Source organism: Coenobita brevimanus, chromosome 5 (assembly GCF_032717465.1).
Source record: "Coenobita brevimanus isolate Jiangsu-jjx chromosome 5, ASM3271746v2, whole genome shotgun sequence".
In the NCBI taxonomy this organism is placed as follows: Eukaryota; Metazoa; Arthropoda; class Malacostraca; order Decapoda; family Coenobitidae; genus Coenobita; species Coenobita brevimanus.
The window spans coordinates 15,906,960-15,926,952 of record NC_136958.1 but is presented as its reverse complement, the minus strand read 5'-3'; positions in this window follow the sequence as shown (position 1 = coordinate 15,926,952).

The following is a 19,993-nucleotide window of genomic DNA, read 5'->3' as shown; positions in this document are numbered from 1 at the left end:
ATGAAATAGCTACAGAGCCATCAGAGTGGAAAAGAGGAGGGAAGGATGATGAGGTAAAGTTATCAGAAAGGTTTTTGGCAAGATGCCAGAAGGAGGGGGAAGAATTCAAGTTGGAGAGTTCAGAGCATTTAGTACTGATGAAATTATTTTTAGCACAGCGAAGAACAGACTTAGCACGATTTCGGACAGAAACATAAAATAAGATGAGATTAGGGGTGGGCTGGTTCGCGTACTTTTGTAGGCCTTCTCCTTGTTGTTGACAGCATTTGAACAAACGTGATTAAATCAGGGTTTCTTTGCATTAGTCAAAAGATATGAGAAAGGAATGTATGCTTCCATGCCCGAGAGAATAACCTACGTAATGCATCCTCCCAGACGCTTATATTCCTTTTGGAGAGACATGTAAAAGTGGAAATGTTAAATGTAGCTTTTATGAATCCCTTCTGTATGACACGTCTTTCCTAAGGTTAATGCAATCATTTGGCGGCGACAGAAGTTAAGTGCAAATGACGTTTTCAGACTGATAGGGTTCAGGAAGCTCCCTAACACGTCTTCCATGTTTTGATTTTGATACCGTCATACATTGTTGCTTGTCAATTGTGGAGTGTATGCCTCTATAAATAGGTTCTAATTACGTTATGGGAAAATAGCAGGGAGTAAAATGCAAGATAAATTGTTTAAGAGGAGGCACTATAAAACATCCAAAACCGATGAGATTGCCGGCTGTATGAGCCACTGCAGAGTGCAGGGACCACAATTTATAAATGACCGGCATACCAGCAAAGTGCACAGTCACTAACTTTCTATCGCCTTGGTTCCAACCTTTGCAGCTGTTCTTTTTTTTTTTTTCTAAAAGACGACTACTTTGTGTTCAAACTTTCTCCTCTAGTTGTGCTTTGGACGATCCCTGTGCTATTCTTCCTTCTTCCATCTACTCTTCCGCCTGAGGTTAATATGCCTGTCATTAAAAAAAAAAAATCTTCAATAGATTTATACATTTTGCCCTCACTGGCCCCCCTGCTAATAAAGGTGGACGGTCCTGCTAGGGTCCTTCATGTCGCTCTCGAATACTGTGTTCCCGTGTCGACACCCTGGCTATGCAAACTCTTTCTCCCTAGTTCGTCAGTTTTCACTTTTTCATCTTGGTGGAAGTTGCTCTTAGTCAGCCTATCCCGAAGAAGTGTCATTGCTCTCATCAATTTGGCTATTGCCCTATTGCTTTAATATATTTCACAAATTTTTGAATATATCCCCAACGGGAAGATTTTTTAGATAACATTCCTTTCAGAACCTTCTTCCTGAAATCCTGTATGATTTATGTCAGGGACGATCCACTGGTGATTTCATTTTCCTGATTTTTTTTCGTTTATCTTTTCCTGATTTCGGTGAAATCCATACTATTGCCCTAGACACTGCAAAGGTTTTTGAAAGAGTCTCGTACCAAATATCAGTTTCCAGGCTGTTCTACGGTGTCGATTCCTCTTTCTGTACCGTCTGTCAAGTTTCCCATCCGGTCGTTTTGTAGCTGTAGTTGTAGCCGGCCTTTGTTCTTCTGAAAACTATCATTATCAGGCGTTTCTCAGTGGTCTGTCCTTTCACATATTCTCCTATTCCTGTTCAACAGTGACCAGAACTTTGTATCTAGCATTACCCGCTCATACACTGATAATTTCACACCTTCCCTTTCTCACAACAGTCACTGCAACAATCACAAGTTGAAGCCTTAGTACACCCATCTCTGAAGTATCATACTATATTTCATTACATAGGTCTGGCACCATATCAGTGACGTCAACACATGTAGCATTGATAAAGGTCCTCAGTACTGGATATACCTTTTTGTACTGCCTTTATATTGGTTCTCAAGGTAATAAATAGAGGTTCACCTGGTGCAGATGATTTACATGAACATTACAGGTGTTGACGACATCGCTGATGGTGCCAAACTTAGTGAAATGGAGTATAGTGCTTGCGGCAAAAGAAACCTTGTTACTTTTACTTACACAAATACCAAACTCATCCATCTCCCAACTCATTACAATCTTCCACCTAACTATCCCATTACCTATAATAGCGTTCAGCTGATACCCTCATCATCCCTTGATAGTTTCGGTGTCCCCTTTTCTCGTCGATCTCTCATGGAAAGAGCACATAACTCCTCAGGCAAAACAGGTGTGCTGAACAGACTCCGGGCAATCTTTAACTTCACTCAGTTGCTGACTTTGTAGAGGGGCCTTATCTGCCCATGATTTGAGTACATTTCTTACGTGTGAGGAGGGGGGACCTACCTCATACATCACATCTAAAGGGGATAGACACAAAAGTTTATAGTGTCATCAACTATCCGTTTCTGATTCACTTGAGCCTCTATTTGGTGCAATGTTGCACCTCTCTCTCTCTCTCTCTCTCTCTCTCTCTCTCTCTCTCTCTCTCTACTGTTTGTCACTATTCTCTTGAGCTCTCTGTCTGCATTACCCCCCGCCCCCCAGTACAGTATGCCTCAGCACAAGCCTTGGTACATACTCTCACAGTTTATGTGCTTCAGTCTCTAAAGCACAATCCAACCGATATGCATAATCTTTTATGTATGAAAATGGTAAATTTTGCGGCCTATCTTCTTCAGTCTCTCTCTCCCACTGCATATAATCTTCAGTCTTTTAAATGCAATGAGTAAAGGTGGTTGACATAATCCATATTTTCTTTTTGTCCAGTACTATTTGGAAAAGGCACGTTTTCAAGGCTCTGAGTAATGAACTGTGGCTATTCTGCATAAAAAGAAACAAAACTGTGTATACGTAGTCTTCAAGCTTCAGTACTATAGTTCCTCATCTCATTTTTTGGTGGAAAGGCTTGGGCACATCTGTTGAACATAATTTTCGTCTTCATCTCATTTAGAAACTGGAAAGCACACAGAAAGCGCATACCGTTGTCAATACCATTGCCATTAAAAAGGATCCGGATCATGATCCGTGGGTATAGGATCCAGATCCGCACCAAAATTTAATCAATTCTTTCCTGGTCCATGGCCCAACTTTCCACAAAACTTTATTGAAAATATTTGAGAAGTTTTGGAGATATTGTGCGGAATACTCTGGTTCCGGATCCGCCCCCAAATTCAACAATTTCTTCCTTGGCCCATGGCCCACCCTTCTACAAAATTTCACCAAAATTCGTTCATAACTTTCTGAGTAATCCCGGATCCGGATCCGCCCTAAAATCTAATAAATGCTTGGCCCATGGCCCACCTTTCCACCAAATTTCATTAAAATTCATAAAGAACTTTTGGAGATACTGTGCGGAATACTTCGGATTCGGATCCGGATCCAACCGATATTATAAAAAATTTCTTCCTTGGACCGTGGTCCACTCTTCCATAAAATTCCATCAAAATCCGTTCATAACTTTTTGAGTAATCCTGCTAACAGACAGACAAACACAGAAACCAACCAGCGCGGGGTAAAACATAACCTCCTTGGCGGAGGTAATGAATATAAGCTATATTAAATTTGATCTAACAAATCTTCACTGAACCAGACCTAAACTAACCTGTCTATTGTTACTTCGCCTAACATTATGCTTTTTTTTTATAAGTCCGATTGTTGGCATAGGCCTGACAGTCCGTTCCCTGAGACAAAGTACCTCTGCATTCGTGCACCAAACAACTTAATCTTACTTAACCTGACCTAATCTAACTTGAGCTAACCCATCCTAATTGCATGAATGAGCCAGCCAGTGAGTTAGTAGGGGTGATGGCATAAAGCTGTGTGTGGCGGTGCAAGGTTAGGAGAGTGTGAGTAAAAGGATATTGGTGTTGTGATGGTCTGTTTCAGTTTATATGCTCGTTATTCTTACCACCGACAAAATCTTGGTGTTCATTACCCTCCACACACATCCACCCTCACCATCACCTTTACACCTCTCTCCTCCACTACTCTTCATTCTCTCCCTCTTTCATTTCCTCCTTCATCTTCCTTCACCTCTACTCCACGCTACACCACTGTCCCCACCTACATCGCCTCACTCTTGCCTCCACATCTCTCGCGTCCTCATTCATGTCATCACACGTCCTCACTCAAAACATTACATGGTCTCACTCATGAAACGTCCTTACCCACTTCATTACACGTCCTCATTTACTTCATTACAAATCCTCACTTACTTCATTACACGTCCTTACTTATTTCATTACACATTCCCATTTACTTCATTACACGTCCTCATTTTTTTTATTATTCGTCCCCACTTCATCATATATCCTCACTTATTTCATTACACGTCCTCACATACTGTACTTCATCACGTCCCCACTTACTTCATCACACATCCTCAATCACTACATCATATTTCCTCAGTAATAATAATAATAAAAATAATTATAATTAATAATAATAATAATAATAATAATAATAATTGGTTACTTGTTCTTATTGCGTAGCCATAATAAGGAAGCTCCACTATATAATTTTTTTCCCTGAGGCTTTATGGCCATCACCTGCAATGAGGGGCATTAAGCCAAATAAGATTATTAAACCTACATTGCACCAAGAAAACACCAGCAGTGTACATAACGGACAATCAAGAGGCCAAGTAGGGTGGGAACATGGAATAAAATGCTCTCAGATCGGCTAGACGTACCTCCTTCCCGCTGACAATCAGACTGAGTGGAAGCCTCTCACCAAAGTTGGCTGCTGGAGCAGATCATAGAGGTTAGAGCAGGTCGTGGCTCCGAGCTGATACGACCGGGTGTGGGCGTCTAGTGCCAGGAAGCAACGGTAGTGGGACACGTCTGGCTGATCTTTATAGTCCACAATAGTGGGTGAGATGGGCAGCCCTTCTCCTCCTGAGGAGGGGAGGGTTCATCGAGCTCCTCCACGGTCGAGAAGCAGGTTGATGCATCCTTGGCCATGAATATGGAGGCCGGAGAGTCCTGCCCCTCCTCAGTTACTGGCGGCCGTTGGTGGACGTCAACAGTAGCGTGGATCGTGGTCATGTCTGGAACTGGGTCGGCGATTTGTGGCAGTCTTCCGGTTGAGGGGAGCATCCAGCCTTAGCCTCTTCTGCGGTGCTGTGCTGGGGGCAGCAGATCGCGGCTGCTGGGCCTGGCACTCCCGGTGGCAAGGGGCAGAATGGACATCCCGGGCATGATAAGGTGAGGCAGCCCGTTCTGCTAAAAAACTAGGGGGAGGAAAATCCACAATGTCCCCTTATCACCCCCACAAAAAGCCCTCGTCTTTGCGATGCACATTTCCACGATGGTGCGTATCTCCCCTGGACTCCCAGGAGCACTGGCCTGGTGTCCCCGAGCCGCATGACACCACCATGCATGGGCAGAACCCTGCACGGCTATGCCCCCTGGCCCAGTGACATCCCCTAGCCCCAGGACCCTGAACAAAGAGACTAAACTCCATTGTCTTGCCATCCCCAAGGGAGCATTGGGGGTGCCGTGGGTTTGGTTTAATGACAGCCTGGTGGTGCACGAAAACATCAATGTCAGTATCCTGGCACTTGATGAAAAGGTACCCCGCCCTGACATTAAACCAAACTCCATTTCCCCTGATCTTCGTCTGGTCCTCTGGAGACCGTGGTTGGCTGTTTACCCTCCTCAATAGGTCGCAGGCAATAGCAGGAAATGTGTCTGACATCATAGCCAGTCGCCGATTCCTCTCTCTCCACCTCTCGCCGTATACAGTAACGTATAAGGTATGTATAATACAAACAAGATCTGAAGAGCCTAAGGTAAGTTCTTGTGTAACATCAACAAGGGATCTGAAGACAAAGGTGTTAAAGAATGCATGTGTAAACTTTACGTTTGTCTCAGTAACAGACTAACTGTACACAACTGTAACCATAATCCTTTCAGAGCACAGGAGGGACCACAGCTATATATTTGGAAAGTTACAGCTTTATAGTTTTGTGGTTTTCTCTAAAACGTGTTGCATAGAATTCGGTGCTTTCCAATAGGCAGAATGGCAAAACAGTGAGCCAAAATTATTCACAAAACATATTTATCGTAGGATTTTCAACCAAACAGCTGTAACTCAATTAGTTTATGAGATATTTCAATTTTAAATATGCAGTTTTTCGAATGAAAATTAGTATATTGCAGTCAAAAATAAGCCAAGGTCATATATATTTTGCACAAGAACTATTGTTACCTTACGGTATATTCATGTACAATACCATCAAAGTTGAAAAATGGAAAAAGCAAATTATAATAATAACTAGTTACCTATTCCCACAATATAGTCAAACTAGCAATGCTTAGCTATATGCTACAAAAGGCACGTGAAATAGGAACAAGGTTTGAATACCCTAAGGTAACTTCTTGTGTAAAATCAATAACGGATCTGAAGACAAATGTGTCGAAAAATGCATATGTCTCAATAACAAGCTAACTGTATTCTTAATTGTAATCATATTAATTTCCAGTCATAAGAGGGACCACAGCTATTTATCTGGAAAGTTAAAGTTTGAAAGATTTTGTGGTTTTCTCTAAAACATGTTGAAAAGGAAAAAAACTGATCAGATTGGTGTTGTGATGGTCTGTTTCAGTTTATATGCTCGTTATTCTTACCACCGACAAAATCTTGGTGTTCATTACCCTCCACACACATTCACCCTCACCATCACCTTTACACCTCTCTCCTCCACTACTCTTCATTCTCTCCCTCTTTCATTTCCTCCTTCATCTTCCTTGCTAGATTAATAGCAATATATCAAGCCAAAATTACTCAGCAAACATTTTTATCATAGGATAATCAACCAAATACCTGTATCTCAATTGCTTCAGAGATATTTCAGTTTCATATGTGCAACTTTTAGGATAGAAATGAGTATATGGCCTTAAGAAATAGGTCAAGGTCACTGGCACAAGGACTTAGGTTACCCTAGGATATCCTCATGTTTATATTCATCAAAACTGAAGAAAACCATGGCAATAAGAATAATTAGTTATCACTGTTATTGTGTAGTCACAGCATGGAAACTTTGCCACATTCTTGAAAAGGGTATGTTTAATGTAAAGAAGATCTGCAGATCCTAAGATAACTTCTTGTGTATTAACAACAAGGGATTTCAAAATAAATGTGTTGAAGAATCCATGTGTATATTTTACATTTGTCTCAATACCTGGCTAACTGTATGCGTAACCATATTCCTATTGGATTATAAGAGGGACCGCAGGTATATATCAGGAAATTACAGCTTTAAAGCTATTTTGGTTTTCTTTAAAACATGTTGCAAAACCAAAAAAACTGACCAGGTTTGAATTTCGTACTATCCACTAGGGTAAATCGCAAAACACTAAGCCAAAATTATTCGGCAAACATATTTATCATAGGATTTTCACTCAGCAGTATCTCACTTTCTGGGATACTTCAATTCTAAATATGGAGCTTTCAGAATAATAAGAGTATTTCATCTTCAATAATAGATCAAATGCATTTATATTTGGCGCAAGGCCGTGGGTTACCCTAGGGTACCTTAATATGTAATATCATCAAGATCGTAGAAAAAAAAAAAGTAATAATACTGATCTACTATATAAAGGGCACTTTCTGTCTGTCTGTCTGTTTGTTCACGAACTACCCCCTCAGTTTCATTTTATCTGGCCATAACCTACATATTTGGAATCCTTATGACCCAAGGAAGGTATTAGGGGGGTCAACAATCAGATCTGGGTCATTTGAGGTCACCGGTTGAGTGTTTGCCTTTTTGGCCCGGGAAACGCCTGGTACCCCTGCAACCCAATTTTTGGCATGGAGACTCACATGACCTCCAGTTTGGACATAGGCTATATGAGATTGACTCTGAGGTCATTTGAGGTTACCGGTCGCAGGTCATTTTAGGTAACCAATTATAGTACACAAGTACCTGTATGGACAAATACGAGTACTGTGTGTTAGTCTGTGAAAGCCGACATAGAAAGTTCCTGGACGTCTTATAAGCCGTCATCAAAAGCATGAGAGGTACAGTTACCTCCACTTCTAACGAATACAGCGGGTGGTGTGCTTGGTGAAATGTGGCACCACTGTGTTTGTGTCATAAAAGACTTTGTAGTTACTTGTAGTGGAGTTATATATATATTAGACATGTGGACGAGCGGTTGTTATACTTGAGTAGCTTTGTAAGTAGATAATCTTCTTTCCCATTTGTCGTGCAATGACAGGAGAGGTAAAGAATACTATGGGACTATTTTTATTTGTCTTGGAAAGATTAACAAGTCTCTCACACAGAGCGAAGTATAAAGTAGAGTCCCGCTAGCTATCTCCCTATCTCTCTCTGTCTCTCTCTCGAGGTGCTAAGCCCTTCTCCCTGCGACCTGTCTGTTCTATGGCTAGTTTCCTTCTGACTTCTCTTTCCTAAATTCTGGTGAAACAGGAGATGTATCACGTGTGTTCCTTGTGATTGGAAAGTTCTAGAAGCCTGTGTGTGTGCATGTGTGTATGTGTGTGTATGGTCAACAAGGCTTTGTTCACCGGTGAATTGCTAACAACTAACTGCATCATCTCCTTACTGGCTACCTCGTAATCTGTCGTCAGCTTTTCCTCAGTGTAACTTGCAAGATCATTTCCCATTCCCAGGCTCGCATAGAGCTGTCTATCTATCTATTTATCTATCTATCTATTATGATTTGTAATTATAATATGGAGTCCTAATATATGCTCGGTCACGCGAAAATGGCGTACCATCGACAGTTAATAGTCATAACATATTAATACATATTATATACACATTATAATGAACTTATAAGCTAATTAAGTGAAATACATAATATTGTAAAAGTAACATAATTGTATGAATATTGTATACATATAATATTCATAGTAAATAGCAATTATCCAGTAATATTACATTTTAAACAAGTTGTATACATTTTGTGAGATGTGTATGTATAACAGACATACGCATATAATTGTGCAATGGTAATACTGCTAGGTTATACATTACATATTGAGTTATCACTTTAGTAATGTCTAATATTTCACCTAACTCGTATGATGATACTGGTAATACAGAATTGTGCTATAGTTGTATGGCTTATAATATTGAACTAGCATTGTGGTAATACATAATTGTAACATTTTATGAATTGTTACAAAATATTGTGGTAATGCATAATTGTTTTGGCCTTATAATTGTAGTTACATTTTGTTAATGCAACTGTTACTTAAGTGTCTTGGCCTTATAATTGTAGTTAAAGTTACATAAAAGTTACATCTTGTTAATGCAACTGTTACATAATTGGCAAAGTGTAACATAATGCAATCGTTTGTCGTTACATAATTGTTACATATCGTTTGTAGTTACATAATTGTAGTTAAAGTTACATAAAAGTTACATTTTGTTAATGCAACTGTTACATAAATGGTACATATTGTTTGTAGTTACATAATTGTAGCAAGTGTAACATAATGCAATTGTTTGTCGTTACATAATTGTTACATATCGTTTGTAGTTACATAATTGTAGCAAGTGTAACATAATGCAATCGTTTGTCATTACATACTCGTAATTGTTACATATCGTTTGTAGTTACATAATTGTTACATATCGTTTGTAGTTACATAATTGTAGCAAGTGTAACATAATGCAATCGTTTGTCGTTACATAATTGTTACATATCGTTTGTAGTTACATAATTGTAGCAAGTGTAACATAATGCAATCGTTTGTCATTACATAATTGTAATAACTGCAGTCCTGACATATGAATCCGGTCATGCTGCGGTCGATGATAGTGATGATGTGACATGCCACTGGCTCGTGGAGACAACAATCTGCTTTTTGTTTCACTTATAGAAGAAGTTTATGTGATGATGTGCCATGCCACTTGCTTGTGGAGACAACAGTTTTTTTGTTTCACTTATAGAAGGAGTTTATGTGGTATTTTGACATATGTAGTAACACACTTATTTTCATTTGTTTGTTATGTGATCTTACTCTATTTCTCTCTTTTTTCTTTCTTACTTTTTCTTTCTTTCTTTTCTTTTTTTTCTTTTTTTTTTTGTATGTATTGATTTTCCGTAGATTGTTTTTCTTCGCTTGTGTACGCTTTTTCTATGTTGTTCATGGTTGCATAATTACTGGCTAATTTCCTTGGGATACTTTTTTAAAGTTTAGTTTATATTGCACAGGTATTACTAAAAATGATATTATATAGTCCCATATTTTATTTTATATAAAAAATATATACACTATGTACAGTAATAACTATATACACTGACTTGTTGTTCACTTGTACCTATCGTGGGCAATATATGTGTCAGCACTGTGTGGAAATCTTTGTCTTCACGATTGTGTTGAAGATGTTCATTCTTGCTAATGTCATTTGTGTTGGCCATTTTTTTTTTTTTTCTGGTCTTCCTTGTAACTTAATTTATATGTTTCCACTAGGTAGCTTTAATTAATAAATGTTTAATACAGTTCTTTTAATCGCTCACTGAGTAACTGTGATGGTATATTTTCTTTATTACTTTGTAGATGTAATAATGTATAGCTGTATGTATGAAACACGTACTTTATGTAGGTATAAATGGTAACACTCGTTGGTAGTAAATAAATGTTATAATAAATGAATGAATATATACAGTGTAGAATATTTATTGTTGGTGATTATTTAGTGTTTGAGTTATGCAGATAACTGAAGTAAGTATGTGTATTTAAGCTGTAACTATACAGCACGTTTTATATGTTTGTGCAGAAGCTTATTGTCTATCACTGTGTATTGTATAAATGAAGTAACTATGTAACTCACTAATTTTTACCGTGGTGGGAATGGTGTTAGTGATGGTGCAGGTGGTGAGATGACTGACGTGGCGTCTTTTCAGCAAGCACGCATGATGACGTCGACTTCCCACACTGGTAGCTGTTGTGAGTAAATGAGTAGCGATGAGTAACTTGAGTGAAGACGAGTGAGTAGGATGAGTTATGAGTCATGTCTCACTCTTCGTTTGTTTGTTCCGTTTTTCTTCCTCGAGGTATTCGTGGCCCTTTTTTCTTGTGATTTACTCGTTGTAGGATGAAGACTGCCGCTACTTGTAGGTGCGTGTAGAAGATTATACAGACGACTCGTAGAGTTGTTACTTGTAGTTGATTGTAGATGGTTGTAGTTCGTTGGTTCGTCATAGAAATTTCAAGATTGTTTGTATCAGTACTTTGTTAAACTACTTGCAAGACGTCATGTGATCACTTCTACATCAGCGTGATGATCGTGGAGATGGAGGGGGCTGGTTGGAGAGAACTGTCAGGAGCTGGTTGTGTTGTTGGTTGTGAGAGGTATTTTTTTATTTTTTTTTTCAATCGATATTTTGTAGGAATTCACTGTTGATTCGTAAACGAGGTTCGTATACGTTCGCTGCTACCAAATGTCATAAAAGACTTTGTAGTTACTTGTAGTGGAGTTATATATATATTAGACTTGTGGACGAGCGGTTGTTATACTTGAGTAGCTTTGTAAGTAGATAATCTTCTTTCCCATTTGTCGTGCAATGACAGGAGAGGTAAAGAATAGTATGGGACTATTTTTATTTGTCTTGGAAAGATTAACAAGTCTCTCACACAGAGCGAAGTATAAAGTAGAGTCCTGCTAGCTATCTCCCTATCTCTCTCTGTCTCTCTCTCGAGTTGCTAAGCCCTTCTCCCTGCGACCTGTCTGTTCTATGGCTAGCTTCCTTCTGACTTCTCTTTCCTAAATTCTGGTGAAACAGGAGACGTATCACGTGTGTTCCTTGTGATTGGAAAGTTCTAGAAGCCTGTGGTGACATGTAGAGGTGTATGGTATGTAGGAGGACTGCTGGGCCTTGATAGCAGGCTGAGAAGCCTATGCCCAGAGTCGGACACACAAAAAAAAAAAAAAAAAAAAAAAATGTGTGTATGTGTGTGTATGGTCAACAAGGCTTTGTTCACCGGTGAATTGCTGACAACTAACTGCATCATCTCCTTACTGGCTACTTCGTAATCTGTCATCAGCTTTTCCTCAGTGTAACTTGCAAGATCATTTCCCATTCCCAGGCTCGCATAGAGCTGTCTATCTATCTATTTATCTATCCATCTATTATGATTTGTAATTATAATATGGAGTCCTAATATTTGTTTACATCGCAGTAATAGTAAGTGAATGGGCAGACCCGGCAGAGCTTCCCCTCCGCTACAGTATATAGTACCCACAGAAACAATGTTATATGAAGTCATGCTCTGTCTACATATACAAGTGTTTGCCATGTATGTATACTGGAAAGTAGAGAGAAAAACAATAGTAATGCCACTGGCTCCCATTGTTTCTCTGACAGGAGATGACTGTGAGGTGAGGTGGAACGGAGGAGCGGGGGGACAGGTAGTGGGGGGCACATGTATCGAAACTTTGTCGTGTTTCGTTTAGAAAGATGAAGGGTGTGATTATATACAGATGTTCTGAGGTGATCTGTAACTCCGTATATAATAACCTGTATTGGATACATGTTGGAGTCTTCATGTTCGTCATACAATGTGGTGAACAACTTTAGTTGAGCATAAATGTTAGCAGGTGTGATGTCCGGTGTCTCGAAACGTGGTTCACCTGAGGCTAGTGAGTGTGTGACTCAACTGCTGTAACATTTTTGTGGCTTAACCAGGGAGGCCACAAATGATTCATTATAGTGCTTGTGACACAACGGCCATGCCATGTTGTGCATCATCAAGTCTGTTTTATTGTGAGGAAAAACAATCATTATTTTTGCAGACCATGGTATAAGTAGATGTCCTTGTTGCATAAGATTATAGCTACGTTGAGTGTTGGACAGCTATTAGCTTGTTGTGAGAGAATGTTGTGCAGTCATCTTACTGATGGATCATGCGGAGGTAATGAGATACTTTATTTAAATAATGAATGCATATCTTGTATTGTAATATTTGAAAAAACGGTGTTACAGATGTTCAGTCCAAAAATGATGTCTAGGTGCTATTTCATTAGCCTGGATAGCTGTGACAACATCGACAAACATTGTTCATAGTATATTATACGATCTTTTAATACATTCATACATTAGTTTTCATACAAGTATTGCACATTCAGGCCCTCCCTAGCTCCCGACGCATTATACTATTTAATCGACTGTCTACACTCACACACACTGTTCATATATATATATATATATATATATATATATATATATATATATATATCTATATATATATATCTATATATCTATATATATCTATATCTATCTATCTATATATATATATATATATATATATATATATATATATATATATATATATATATAGTGAAATAGACAGACAGACAGACACACACACACACACACACACACACACAGACACACACACACACACACACACACACACACACACACACACAACGGCCCCCTCTCTCTCTCTCTCTCTCTCTCTCTGTCAAAAAGCCTGTAAACAAGAGTCTTTTATGCTCACACTACACAGGTGGGTGATAAGAGGCTAGCGCCACTGTAGAAGGATTCCCAGGGAGACAAGGGCCACCCTATCCTTCCCTGGGTCTATTATGTTGTATAGTAGCAACTTGTAATGACACCATGAATACACGTCTCTCTCTCTCTCTCTCTCTCTCTCTCTCTCTCTCTTTCCGACCCTTTCTCGTTTAGTGGGTAAGGAGACCTGATACAGACTTCCTTATCATATCGCATCACTACGACGAGATTGCTGCCTTATCAATGACTTTGTGTAAATCTACTGGATGACGTGGGGTAGCTTCAGAACCAGGGGGTATTATGTCTAAAGCGCGGTGGTTGGGTTTTACCATGCAGGTGCTGGTGCACCAATGTCGTTACGTTTGCTTGGACGCTCCAGCAGCACTCATCCTTTATCCTACCGTAGTTCCAGCTTATCCTTGGCTGTCATATACTGTATAAGCCTGTATGATGACACGGTGCTTAAAACATTCATTACTTTACATATGAAATTGCATTGTTCACTGTATTATTTAATGTTTCGATTGGTTGGAACAGGATCTCATTCAGACTGCTGGGAGGTGAAAGAGTGTTCAATGGTCAGTCAGTATAGTCACCAAAACCGCGACTTTGGCTACTAGCTTGGCAGGAATGTGAAGAAGTCGGTGAAGTGTATTACCAGACTCCCTGCACAAACACACGTAGAGTATAATTATGCAATTTTACACTCTCCCAGCAGCACCAATCCACCGATATAATTTGTGTAGTTCTGGCCACATACTAAAACCTTGTGTTGTAATGAGAGACAACGGACAGGCATGCATGGTAATGGAAATATTGCTCCCTCTGGATGAACAGTGTGTGTGAGTGTAGACAGTCGATTAAATAGTATAATGCGTCTGGAGCTAAGGAGGGCCTGAATGTGCAATACTTGTATGAAAACTAATGTATGAATGTATTAAAGAGAGTATAATATACTATGAACAATGTTTGTCGATGTTGTCACAGCTATCCAGACTAATGAAATAGAACCTCGAAGAAAGCGACATCATTTTTGGACTGAACATCTGTAACACCGTTTTTTCAATTATTATAATACAAGATATGCATTCATTATGTAAATAAAGTATCTCATTACCTCCGCATGATCCATCAGTAAGATGACTGCACAACATTCTCTCACAACAAGCTAATAGCTGTCCAACACTCAACGTAGCTATAATCTTATGCAACAAGGACATCTACTTATACCATGGTCTGCAAAAAATAATGATTATTTTTCCTCACCATAAAACAGACTTGATGATGCACAACATGGCATGGCCGTTGTGTCACAAGCACTATAATGAATCATTTGTGGCCTCCCTGGTTCAGCCACAAAAATGTTACAGCAGTTGAGTCACACACTCACTAGCCTCAGGTGAACCACGTTACGAGATACAGGACATCACACCTGCTAACATTTATGCTCAACTGAAGTTGTTCACCACATTGTATGACGAACATGAAGACTCCAACATGTATCCAATACAGGTTATTATATACGGAGTTACAGATCACCTCAGAACATCTGTATATAGTCACACCCTTCATCTTTCTAAACGAAACACGACAAAGTTTCGATACATGCGCCCCCCACTATCTGTCCCCCCTCTCCTCCGTTCCACCTCGCCTCACAGTCATCTCTTGTCAGAGAAACAATGGGAGCCAGTGGCATTACTATTGTTTTTCTCTCTACTTTCCACTATACATATGTGGCAAACACTTGTATATGTTGACATAGCATGACTTCATAGAACATTGTTTCTGTGGGTACTAGATACTGTAGCGGAGGGGAAGCTCTGCCAGGTCTGCCCATTCACTTCTATCACTACGATGAAAACAAACACAGTGGTGCCACATTTCACCAAGCACACAACCCGCTGTACTCGTTAGAAGTGGAGGTAACTCATGGCCTTTCTGGAGTAGAAGGAAAGACTGAACTAGAACAAATAGGATTGGAGTGTTTGTCTTTTTGGTCTTATGACCCAAGGAAGGTTTGTTTTAAGACCAAAAAGACCGATGGTTTGAGGGAGGGGGGCAGAGTAATAAGAGTCAAATAAATAAGGAGAGAGAGAGAGAGAGAGAGAGAGAGAGAGAGAGAGAGAGACAGACAGACAGACAGAGTGGGGGGGAAGGGTCAGGAGGAGGAAGATAAATATGTGGGGGGAGGGGGACCGCCGGGTACCCCTGCTTGTAGTCATAATAACAAAGACAATAATAATGATGATAAGGACGAAAACAAGAACCTGCACCACCAATATGGCAAAGTGTAATAATAATATCTTCCAACTTATTCATTCTGTCTAGCCACAATGAGAAAGCTTTGTCATGTGATACATGTGGTGAGTGTAATATCAACAAGATCTGATGACCAAAGGTAACTTCTTGTGTATCATCAACAAGATCTGATGACAAAGGTGTCAAAAAATGCATTTGTAAATTTTACATTTGTCTCAATACGTGGCTAGCTGTATACTTAAATGAAACCACATTCCTTCCAGATCGTAAGAGGCACCACATCTATTTCTGGAAAGTTACAGCTTTAGAACATTATTGGCTTTTCTGTAAAACATGTAAAGAAAAAAACTGAGCAGATTTGAGTTCAGTTCTCTTCACTAGTGTATATAGCAAAATATTAAGCCAAAATTACTCAGCTGTCATATTTACCGTAGGATTTTCACCCAAATAGCTGTATCTCATTTAATTTCTGTGATATTCCAGTTTCAAATATGCAATTATCAGAATAATATATTACCTTCAAAAATAGGTCAAGGTCATTTATAATTGGCACAGGGACTTGGGTTACCCTAGCGTACATTCTTGTAACATATCAAATTCGACAACAAAAAAATGCAAAGAAAAATAATAGTACTGACGAAAACAAGAACCCTTGCTATTTATATGGCGAAGCTTAATTATGTTGAGAAGCGGGATTTGCTAGTTAGGTAGTCTCAATGTTCTTGGTATTTTACTGTTACGAGTCAGAGTTGCCAGTTAGCCTGCTATTGTGAGCGTAGTTATTTCATAAGCTGTACATTGATTTATGTGCTATTTTCCTTAGTAATATTTTATTTATGTGATTGCTTGTTAAATTATGTAATTTAATTTATATTTATATGCTAAATAATTTACAATGTTATGCAGTGTGAGAAAACTCGGGAATGTTTTGGATGTCTCCGAGTTGGTAACAGTTGTAAACGATGCCCCCTTCGGGAATACTCGAGAAATGTGGAGTTCAGATCACGCTAGAATATAGGAAGATTATATAAATATGGGGAAGAGACTACAGGAAATTCAGTAAGTTTTCAGTTCGGTTTGAGTGTAGTGCAGTGTCAGTGAAGATTTTATATCATCGGTACTTGTGAAAGTACCCCCCCCTGTGGCGGGGGGGACACAACCTGGCCGCACTATGGGGTGGTGCTACTACTCTGCGGCCGGGTTGTGTTAGGAAGAATACTGCCACCGTATTCCCTGCGTGTCGTAAAAGGCGACTAAAAGGGGCGGGGTAAGGGGACTAGGGACCCCCTCCTCTGTTTTTTAGTTCCTAAAAAGAGACAGGCCAGAGAAAGGGACGGGGGATGGAGTTATCCCCGTACCCTGAAGATTGGGTCTATGAATGTGCGTGGATGTAGTACAATTGAGGCTAAAAGGGAGGAGATTGGGAGAATGTTTGTGAGAAGAAAGTTGGATGTGTTAGCTTTGAGTGAAACGAAGATGAAAGGGAAGGGGGAATCTATGTTTGGAAGTGTGAATGGAAGATTGTCAGGTGTTGATAGAGGAAGGGCAAGAGAAGGTGTGGCCTTGTTAGTGAGTCCGGAAGTACAGCAGTGTGTGATTGAATGGAAGGAGGTGTCATCGAGACTGATGTGGGTGAAAGTGAAATTTGAACGTGAGTTGTGGGTGTTTGTGAGTGCATATGGGCCTGGTAGTGAAAGGGATGAACAAGAGAGAGGAGTCTTTCTGGAATGATGTTGATGAGTGTCTGCAGAGTTTTGGAGCGAATGTGAATGTGGTAATGATGGGAGATCTGAATGCTAGAGTGGGAAATGTAGCAGTTGAAGGCGTAGTTGGTATGCATGGTGTGCCTGGAAGAAATGAAAATGGGGAACGAATGATAGCGATGTGTGTTGAGCGAGAGATGGTGATTGGGAATACGCTGTTTGAGAAGAAAGATATTTATAAGTATACATGGGTGAGACAGGAGGGTGGAAGGGTTGTTGATAGAGCCTTGATGGACTATGTGGTTGTGTCTAGGAATGTAATAGGAAGATTGTTGGATGTGAGAGTTCTGAGAGGGGAGGGTGGAGGTATGTCTGACCACTACCTGGTGGAGGGAAAGTTAAGAGTAGGTAAGAGATGGGTGAGAGCTAGGAGGGTTAGGTGTGGCAGGGAGGTTTTGAAAGTGAGTGAGTTGGATAAAAGAGAGAAAAAGATAGAGTATCAGGAGAAATTGAAAGATGAGTGGAACGCAGTGAAAGATCGGGAAAATGGCAGTGTGGAGGAGGAATGGCAGTTGTTTAAGAGTGCTGTGGTGGGGCATGCAGAAGAGGTGTGTGGTGTGAGACGTGTGGGTGGTGGTGTAAGAAAAGGAAGTGAATGGTGGTGCGAGGAAGTAAGTATGGCTGTGGCTGAGAAGAGACGTGCATATGAAGTGTGGCTGCAGAGGAAGGATGAGATGTCATATGAAAGGTATAAGGAAAAGAGGAATAGAGCGAGAAGGGCTGTGCGTGATGCTAAAGTGGCAGCAGATGAGAGGTGGGGTAGGCGGCTGACAGAGAATTTTCAACAGAATAAGAAAATGTTTTGGAAGGAGGTGAAAAGGGTGCGAAAGGGAGAGTCTGGGAAGGAAGAACGAGTAAAAGCAGAGGATGGAAGGATGTTAACTGAGATGGATGCAGTAAGGAAGAGATGGGCAGAGTATTTTGAAAGATTGTTAAATGTAGAGGAGGAAAGGGTGGCTGAGATTGTGGCAGATAGAAGGGTGCAAGGAATAAATGTGTTGGGAGAGTTGAATGATTCTTTGATCACGAAGGAGGAAGTGGAGAAGGCAGTAAAGGAGATGAAAACAGGGAAAGCTGCAGGTATGGATGGGTGTGCTGTGGAATGCCTGAAGGGTGGTGGAGTGACTATTGTTGACTGGTTAGTAAGATTATTGAATGTGTGCTTTGAGAAAGGTATGGTGCCAATTGACTGGGCAAGTGCTTGTGTGGTCCCGTTGTATAAAGGCAAGGGTGATAAGTATGAATGTACTAGCTTTAGGGGTATAAGTCTGTTGAGTGTTGTAGGTAAAGTGTATGGTAGAGTGTTAATTATGAGAGTTAGAGAGGGTACAGAGGGAGTGATTAGTGATGAGCAGTGTGGCTTTAGGAGAGGGAGGGGATGCGTTGATCAGGTGTTTGCTGTGAGACAAGTGTGTGAAAAGTATTTAGCGAAAGGCAAGGATGTGTTTTGGGCATTTATGGATTTAGAGAAAGCGTATGATAGAATTGATAGGGAGGCTTTGTGGACTGTTTTAAGATTGTATGGACTTGATGGTAGGTTACTAAAAGGGGTGAAAAGTTTTTATGTAAATAGTAGAGCGTGTGTAAGAGTGGGAAATGCTGTGAGTGATTGGTTTCCCGTGAGAGTGGGGCTGCGACAGGGATGCGTGATGTCGCCTTGGTTGTTTAATATTTACATGGATGGTGTTGTAAGGGAGGTGAATGCAAGAGTTTTAGGTGGTCTGAGTCTGGTAAATGTTGATGGAGGAGAGTGGAATCTGAAGCAGCTGCTGTTTGCAGATGATACTGCACTGGTGACTGATTCAGAGGAGAGATTGAGACAGTTGGTAGAGGAGTTTGGAAGGGTGTGTGAAAGGAGGAAATTGAAAGTAAATGAGAATAAGAGTAAAGTGATGAAGTGTACGAGGTTGATAGATGTAGGGGGATGAATATAGTTTTGAATGGTGAGTTGCTTGAGGAGGTAGATTGTTTTAAATATCTAGGGTCACATGTTGCTGTGGATGGAAGAATAGATGCAGAAGTGAAGTTTAGAATAAATGAAGTAGGAAAGGTGCTGGGAGGAATGAAAAAGTGTTTAAATGTCGTTCGCTTAGAATGGATGTAAAGAGAAGGCTGTATGAGGGTGTTGTGGTACCGACTGCGTTATATGGGGCTGAAACATGGAATATGGGTGTAGCAGAGAGGAAAAGTTTGAATGTAATGGAGATGAGATGTCTGAGGAGTATGTGTGGAGTGACGCGTATGGATCGAGTGCGAAATGATGAAGTGCGAAGGAGAACTGGAGTTGTTCGGGAGATGGCTGGTAGAGTTGAGCAGAGGGTGTTGCAATGGTTTGGGCATATGGAGAGAATGGATAATGAGCGACTGGTGAAAAAGATAACTAGATCTGATGTGAGAGGTGTAAGACTGAGAGGAAGACCACGAATAGGATGGATGGACAGTGTGAAGAGAGCGCTGGATGCGAGAGGGATGTCTGTTGAGCAAGGAAGAGTGGCTGTGCGTGACAGAAATAAATGGAGAGAAATTGTGAATA